We start from the raw sequence: 9,501 nt of genomic DNA on the forward strand, positions 1-9,501 counted from the left end.
GTGGCCTCAGAATAATTAAGAAGGGGGGTTGAATTAATTATTAATGTGTTTTGACTAATTAAAAAATTATCCTTCTTAATGTTACTAGATTCAACTAGGCTTTTACTACTAAGTTAAGAAAGTAAAGAACATAAACAATAACTTAACCAAAAGTAAAAGCGGTAATTAAAAGTACATAACGGAAATTAAAGAGCGTAGGGAAGAAGAAGACAAACACAAGATTTATACTAGTTCGGCCACAACTCGTGCCTACATCCAGTCCCCAAGCAACCAACGGTTCTTGAGATTTCTTTCAACCTTGTAAAATCCTTTACAAGCCAAAGATCCACAAGGGATGTACCCTCCCTTGTTCTCTTTGAACAACCAAGTGGATGTACCCTCCACTTGAACTGATCCACAAGAGATGTACCCTCTCTTGTTCTCAGTATAACAATCCAAGTAGATGTACCCTCTACTCGTACCACAAAGGATGTATCCTCCAATGTGTTAGGACAAAGAATTCTTAGGCGGTTAGTCCTTTGAATTCTCTGTGAGGGGGATACAAAAGATGTCTCAGGCGGTTAGTCTTTTGAAATCTTTTGTATAAAGGGAAAGGGAAAAAGATATCTCAGGCGGTTAGTCCTTTGAAATCTTTTGTAAGAAACAGAAGATATCTCAGGCAGTTAGTCCTTTGAAATCCTTTGTCAAGAGGGAGAAGGGAAGAAACAAAAGAATTCTTAGGCGGTTAGTCCTTTGAATCTTTTGGCAAGAGAAAGAAGTGAATGAAGAAGAAGAGTAGCACAAGTTTTTGAACAATGAACTTTTCTTGGAAGAGAAAGTATTGAACAAAAACTCTATGAAAGAAATATGTTAATCATGAAAAGAATCAGTCTTAGTTTTTTGAAATTCGTGCCATGGTCACATATTTATAATCATTTGATGACTCAAGTTAAAGTTTGTGACTCTTGGCAATTTCTTTAAAACTAGTCACCTTTTAAAAATTGTGACTCTTTTGAAAACTAGTCACTTTAAAAGTTGTGACTCTTTTGAAAACTAGTCACTTAAAGGTTGTGACTTTTGAAAAACTCTTCTGAAACAAGTCACTTTAAGAATTGTGACTTTTGATAATTTATTTTTTGAAATCAGTCACTGGTAATCGATTACCATCAAGGTGTAATCGATTACACATCAACAGATGTGACTCTTCATGTTTAAATTTGAAAATCAAAATGTTTAGAAACACTGGTAATCGAGTACAAGTATTGTGTAATCGATTACACAAGTTTAAAATGATTTGAAAATGTTTTATCACTAGTTGTGACTCTTGAAATTTGAAATCTAATGTTTTAAAACATTGGTAATCGATTACATGCTCATGGTAATCAATTACAGCTTTGTAAATCAGTTTTGAAAACAATGCTGGCTATTGGTAATCGATTACTACCTTTTGGTAATCGATTACCAAAGAGTAAAACTCTTTGGTAAAAGATTTTGTGAAAAATTCTTGTGCTACTCAATGTTTTGAAAAACTTTTTTAGTACTTATCTTGATTGAGTCTTCTCTTGATTCTTGAATCTTGAGTCTTGAATCTTGATCTTGATTGTTCTTGAATCTTGATTCTTGAAACTTGATTGTTCTTGAATCTTGAAGCTTTTTGACTCCTGATTCTTTGGAACTTGCTTAACTCTTGATTCTTTGGCATCATCAAAATAATCTTGGAAGTCATTGCTTCCACAGTATCCTTTTCGCTATAACTTTTTTCTGAATGACACAAAATAATTTTGCTTGATCAATAGGTTAAAAATTCTCAACGAGATTTACCCCTTGGAATTGGTTATAAATTGTTTATTTGTTGTGGGATATATATGATGGTTTCCATTGTTGTAGTTGGTTTAGTACTTTATTATGCAATTGATCCAGATACCCCAATATCATTTGCATTTGCTAATCAAGGGATGGAATGGGCAGCATAAGTTTAGAATTTTGTTCATTAAGTTTTTGTGGCTCAATCTATGTAGATGTTGCCAAAGACAAGTTTCTTGTTTGTGATTGTAGTTACATTATACATGTTGGTGCTTTCATATCTCTTTGCTGAGCATTGTTGATACTTCCCCAGGTAAATTATAGCAAACTCTAGATTTTCATGGTAATGATACATAACAAGTGTAATTGATACATTTTTTTAGTGACCTCTGTGTTAGCTGTGGGTATAATGAAATGACTTTTTGATGAAGTATTTAATTTGTTCCTTTTATCACAATTTTTGTCCCTTTTTTCTTTTGAAGTATTTAATTTGCTAGGAAAAATTATAAATGTGTTTTGTTAAATGATTTTCATCCACGAATTTTGATGTCTATGGCAAGGGATGGGCTTCTACCACGAATTTTGAAGGCGATTGATTATGGATATTGGAAGTTTTTTTTTTGCAGAAATTGAGATAGCTACAATGTATGGACTGTAATTAATATTTCATGGATATGTTGCATGTTGAATATTGCATGTGTTTGCTTGTTTGTTTCTAATTTGCATGATTTGGTAGTCATTTGACTAAGACGGTTTAGGTAACAAACATCTTAGAAAGTGTACGTTTTCTAAGACGGTTCTTATCTGTGACCGTCTTAGAAAGTCTTAGACAGACAACTTTCTAAGACGGTCCGAGATATTGTTAGCTAACAATCGTCTTAAAAAATTTGACTTTTTTATGACGGGTGTTTTATAATCGTCGTTAAAGGTCTCATTTCAACGATGTTCAATATAAAGACGGTTTGTAATCATCGTTGAATGTCTTTATTAACCGTCGTTAAATGCCTGTTTTGCACTAGTGACAATCTTAGAGATTATGGTGTTAATTAAAGACATTCCCTTTTATGTTATACTAACATACATTTAATGTTAAAAAACATTACATTGACACTCCTTATATATTATTCTAGCATCACTTACAAGGAAGATAATTGTAATTTCATAAAATTTAAGGAATGGTTATGGTAATTTACTTTAAGGGAATAAAGTAAGCAACACTAGATTAATTAATGAAAATTTTGTAGCACCAAAAAATAGAAATAATAAAATAAAAAGCAAATATAATTAATAAATATGAACCAAATTTTATAATTAATAAAAAAAGCTAATATTATTTTGTTGTGATAAACAAGATTATAACAAAGGTTGGTGTTTATTTTCAGAAGTAATTGTTCAAGTTGATTTTGTTTTATTATATTTTGGAATTTCTATATAGAGATCTTGATAGAACTTAGTTTCTTTCTTTTTCTTTTTTTTGCCATAGGTTCTATGCAAGATGTTGAGTTATTGCAAGGTTGTGGTAATGCTGATAATGATTTTTAGATCTACATATTTTATTTAGCTTTGTTAGTTGTCCACTGTTGTTTTAATTCTTGCTTACATTTCAGCATTGAATGGAGATAATTTTAAAACCAAAATTATTTAAGAAGAATATGGTTCAGTGTTGTTTTCTTTTTCCTATTTCTTCTTTAGAAAAGTGTACTTAAGTTGATTGGCATATAAAATTTTAATTAACATATATATCATGTTTCCGAAAAAGAATGTTTCACATACACCGTGGTTAATAATATAGATGTTAAATATAATGATTATTGATATTTTTTAGTTGTAATATAATTAATCATTATAATGATTATTAAATATAAACATTATTAATAATAAATAAAAAAAATAAGAAATAAAGATTAGATAAATTTTTTGTCAAAAAAATATAATCATTAAATTATGAGTAAATTACACTCGCAGCTCCTGTGTTTTTCTCAAATTACACCTGATACTCCTCCATTTTTTTTACATTACTTTTACTCCCTACTATTAACGCCGTTAACTAACGTCAATTGAAATATGTGTGAAGACAAAATTATCCTAACATCTTTGTTACACTCACACCTCTTGTGTTTTTCTCAAATAGCTCTTGATACCCCTCCCTTTTTTTTTACATTACCTTTATCCCTCTTTCTGTTAATGTCGTTGACTAACGTCAATTGAAATATGTGAGCAGACGAAATTGCCCTAACATCTTTATTAAATACTTAATAACAAATTAATAATTGACCCTGTAAATGTACCTTTCTTAAGGCAATAACAACTTTTCCTTTAATATTTCTCTCTTACTTCATTGTTGCTAATACTTGAAGAAGATGTAGCTCTTGATTGAGACATTATATCAAACACCTAGCCATCAAAAATAAATATTTCAAAGAAAGGAGTTAAAAACACAAATGCAGGAGCAAGACACTACAATTTGAAGAAAAAGACTATATTCAATCAATAGGCATTGTTGGGAACATGTCCAACAAAAATGCATCAACCAAATGACCCAACACGCACAAAAAATATTGAACTAAAAAAAAGAAGAAGGAAGGATGTTAACACATGTGTATCAACAAGGTGGATTCGCGTCCAACAAAAAGTTGGGCTCATGTCCAATTAGAGAAAAAAGAAAAAGAAGGAAGAGTGTTAAAATATTTTCAAGTTGAAAATGATGTCATGCCTTGTATGGAGTTAAGAGAAATATGAGGGCATTTTAGACATTACAAAAAAATCGACAATTTGTGTTGGTTAAAAAATTCATTTTTAGTGATTAAAAATTACCACAAAATGCATTTTTGATGGTTAGGATCAACTGTATCGATGTCAAAAACAATTTGTGGCTGTTTTTAGGTGAACACTGAAAAATTTGTCAGAAAATTTGTGACAATTAAAAACCTCCACAAAGTTAATTTTTTGTTTTTATTTTTTTCTTTGTCTGGCGATTATAAAATCGATATAAAGTGCATTTTTGTATTTTTTTTACAAAACAATATTTTTTTAATACAAAACTCATTAATATTTTTATAGTTTTAATCATTTCCATTAGTTCTATAATTATTCTCATTCCTATTTGATTAAGTACAAAAATTGAGATAATGTATTGTATTCTTATTATCTCAAATTTCAATACTATCATAATTATTGTAATTATTAATACCATGTTATTGTATATTTTTATTTTTTATTTATTCCTATTCACACCAAAATCTTCAAAATGATTCATTCTATCCTATAATTAGTCTTTGCACCAATAAGTCACTTACATCTTTGATAGAATTAGAATTGCAATTAAAAATATCAAACATAATTTCAACATGCATAAAACTTCAATGTAATGACAAGCTCCAAGATGAAATAATGTGCGTGCATAATGTGTTCTAGTAAGGAAATTTGATTAGTCAAACCATAGAAAGTTTGAAACATATATTACATATAAAAAAATATATGCAAAAGGAATTGAGCAACATAGGTCAAGTTGCATGAAAATTACTATCTAGTGATGATCCTCTTCTTGGTGTTGGCCCATCTTGTCCGCTTCCTTCATCCTATGAAAAATATCATATCATGCCAAGTGTTAATAATATAATTAAATTTAACATAAGAATAGGTGAAGTACTTACAACTACATTACTAGTGTTATGACCAAACATATCACCCAGCTCAGAAGGAATATGCCCTTCCTTCATTTGGATGCATGCAAGCATGACGTCTTTTAGTGTCTTGATATTCTCTTCAAAAGTTGTCAATTTGTCCCTTAAACAAGTAACCTCCTCTTCCAATCTAGAGCCCTCAACTGAATCAAAATTTGAAAAACTAGACCTTGCACCACTAAATCTTGTGGTGGATCGAAATGCAACACCGTGAAGGCCTCCTAGTCCTAAGCAACGTACACACCCAGTATGATCCTTTCTCAATACTTTACCCACACTATCATTAGCTGAAATTTTTGTAAAGTTGTCACTTTGACTCATTTCTTGTGTCATCTTGTCCTATAAATTAGAAAAAACTTTCAGCATATTCATAAAAAAAACCCATCACAAGTAGTGAATGAAAACCATGCACATTTACCAATAGCAACAACCCTCCCTTCACTTCCTAAAACCCCACCAATACCAATAGCAAGAGCACCACTTGCAGTCCATCCCCAAACCAGCCCAAACACCCCTTGCATAGCAATTTTCTACCTCCCTAACATTCATTCTACACACTAACACATAACATAAAAGGCAAACATGCAAGAACAATAAAGTTTTTGGAAGTTGCAAGTTTCATGACCAGACTCATATCAGAACTGAGAATTGATAAAATTAAACACCAGATCAAACACAAAAAATTAGAAACATATGGAACTATGAAATAGAAAGGAATACCATAAATTACCCCAATAGACCTTGCCTCCTCATTGACATATTGAAATTCTGATACTGGGGGACAGATGTCGTACAGGATGTCACGACATCACGCTTCAGAACATGCAGATTGTGTGTGTCTGTATGAACAGATTAAACAAGTAAATAACACAAGAGAATTGTTAACCCAGTTCGGTGCAACCTCACCTACATCTGGGGGCTACCAAGCCAGGGAGGAAATCCACTCTCAATAGTGTTAGTTCAAGGTCTAACAGCCCCTGTTTACAACCTTCTCACCTAACCACTACCCGTGCGATCTCTACCTAAGACCCAATCTTAGATATGAGAACCTCTGCTCACTCCCTCTCACTCACACTCCCGTGTTTACAATTAAATCAAAGACACACCAGAGATCAACTCTGAACAAAAGAGATCAACTCTACACACTAGAGATCAACTCTAGACACAAGAGATCAACTCTACACACATAGGTCCAACACTTGATGTTAGGGTACCATCAAGGTGGCTCACAAAAGACTCAAGTCCCAAAAACTCACAAACTAACTCTTCAATCCCGGACTTGGTACAGAACTCGTGCAGCCTCCATGATTATATAGCAATGTACGATTCTGGGCTGCAACTCCTTGATGCTGGAGGAGATCTATCTTCTTCTGAAAAATCTGCAGTTAAAGAACTAAAAGATAACTTTTGATCTTTTAGTTTGAATCTTTAATCTTTAATCTTTAATCCCTGAACGAACTCTTCTTCTTTGAAATTCGAACTTTAATTATCTTTTAATTCGTTCCAGAAGATAGATCATCTTATCTCTTGCTAACTGCACAATAATCTGTTAAAGATATAACAGAATTATATGTCCAGTATTATCGGGCCGGATGTCAGGACATCGTATCCGACATCGTGGATCCTGCAGCTTCACTTCTGCACTTGACTTTTATCTTGCATTGCACAGCAACTCCAGTATTCTCGAGCAGGATGTCAGGACATTGTATCCGACATCGTGGATCCTGCAACTTCAATTCTTCATTTGACATTTTATCTTGCCTTGTGCATTGTGCAGCCCGATCTTATTCCTTGACATATCGTTGGACATCATGTGCAGCAACTCCAGCTTTCCTTCATTGTCTAAGTGCTTATGTTTTAACAAAATCTTAGCCAATCTTTTAAAGCTCAGTAGAGCTAAGCACTAACACATATGATTCATTTTTCTTCTTGTGAGTAGAATATACAGTTCTCTCGACCCATAGTACGTCCAAGATCTACTTCCTAATACATGACACATCTAAGTCCAAAAGAACATAAAAAAATAATTATTTATTAAGACTCAAGACAAAACAAAAAATATTTACTATCTCATGTTGCTTTGTAAACAAAAGTTTTGACCCACCAGTATGTGGAATATTTCACTTTTTTCTAACTTCAGTATTTTTCTTGCATAATTCCTATGAAATAAAAATATTAATTAAAATATAAGCTAAAAAAATTAATAGTAACAAATATTTTTTAAATTACCTTATATTCTGGCCTTAGATGATAATCAATGAATGAAGACCACTGATCTTTGTGAATTCCATTAGGAACATTAGCAATTAATTGTTCTCTAGATAGTGAAGTATCATAAACACTATTCCACAAAATTTTCTTGCCATTATTATACTTTCTTGACATGCAAAGAAAACAATAACGCTCAACGACTGATTTTGGTGCTTGGAAATGAAATAGATTCTTGAAAAAGGCAAAAAAGAAAAGTCAGCAGATCATAATTAAAGAGAACATGGCTAAACAATTTGGTGTATGCATATACCTTTACCATATTAAAGCAACCATCCTTGTATGATTTTGGAACATTTGACCAACTATCAAAGTTAATTGGGATGGTTTTTGAATCCATGGCAATACATCCACAAGCTGATGAAAGAAGTGTAGCTGCTTCTCCATAGGCTCATAGTTGACTATCAAATGGTATGACTATATATTCACGATGAGGTATCGCAAATACACTTGGTTTTGTAAGCTGGATCTTTTTAGTATTTCCTTGTTCATCTATCAAATGGTGACATAACATTTCATTAGTAAACAAAACTATAATTGATGCAGTTACAAATTCAATTTATTAATTTCATTATGTATTCATTTTTTTATAAAAATGTCATTATCTTCGTTTTCTATCCAACATATGCACACTCAAGCACAAGTCTGCATGACTTTTATATTGAAACTAATTATATTAGTTAATTTACATTCTCATTTTAAATACAATATTTTCAAGGTCCAAATCAAGGAGGGAGAAGAGACAAATTCTCTCATAATCATGCACATGGACCAATGATTATTGTATGCTCCAAGAATTAAGTTAGTAGCCTCAAATTGATGGTAGTGTGGCTAAAATCAATGGTGGAAATATTCCTTGAGCATGTATTAATTGCTAGTGTAGGGATCATGCATTGGAAAAGAATGAACTAAGAAAGGGACTGAGAGAGAGAAAAGTAAAATTACCTGAAGAGAAAAAGAGGGAGACAAATCAATGCATAGTTGGTGAAGAGCACGATTGAGAATTGAAATTGGAGAGAATGAATAGCGAAGTAGGGTTTCTCTTGTGTGAACACTTTGAGAATGTCGAAAATGAAAAAATAGAGATTCAGAAACTATTCCTCAATGCAAAAAATGAAAAACAAAGTGGAAAAACATCTATGAATCGAAAAATGCAAAATAGAGTGGAAAAAAAATCTGAGTATCACAAAATAGGATTCAAAAATCACCTTGAATGAATATTGAGATGCGAGAATGGCGACAATAAGGTGTGAACTCTTCAAATGTGAGGAACCCTAAACACAAATTGAGACTTCAACGGTGGAACCCTATTGAGGTTGCTAAGGAAGAACTTTGAAAGTGTGAAACCCTAAATGTGTGACTTCAATGTGTATTTTTTTAGTTACATTTTCAAAAATAGAATTTTAAAATTATATTTAAACTTTTAAATTCGTAACTTACAAATGTAAAATTCTAAGTTTCTAGCACAGTGAAGTGACACATAGAGAATCCATCCACAAGGTTGATAGTGACACATGGATTGTAACACTTGTGGCGGTTTGTTGAGATCGTTACAAATAAACCACCAGAAAAACACTATTTTTTAGTGAAACTTAAAATAAATATTTTTTAAAATAAGTGTTTTTTAATAAGCGAATAAGAGAAAATTGTTTATTTTAAGAAGAAACAATTTAGATAAATCCACCAAAAAAATAAAAAAATGTTTATTTTATTAAAATAAACATTTTTTTTGACAAATAAATTTAAATAAACTCAACCTAAGTGTTAT

General features: G+C 31.7%; 1 long non-coding RNA gene across 1 annotated transcript; it reads right to left on the bottom strand.

Annotated features, from left to right (window-relative positions):
* Positions 1-7,890: 7,890 nt before the first annotated feature.
* On the bottom strand, positions 7,891-9,094 carry LOC121173811 (uncharacterized). Its single transcript, XR_005889265.1, has 3 exons — positions 8,942-9,094; positions 8,679-8,787; positions 7,891-8,225 (listed from the first exon to the last, which is right to left on the bottom strand). It is a non-coding gene; the product is annotated as an uncharacterized lncRNA (long non-coding RNA).
* Between the last annotated feature and the right edge of the window lie 407 nt (positions 9,095-9,501).

Source organism: Glycine max, chromosome 17 (genome assembly GCF_000004515.6).
Source record: "Glycine max cultivar Williams 82 chromosome 17, Glycine_max_v4.0, whole genome shotgun sequence".
NCBI classification, from domain to species: domain Eukaryota; kingdom Viridiplantae; phylum Streptophyta; class Magnoliopsida; order Fabales; family Fabaceae; genus Glycine; species Glycine max.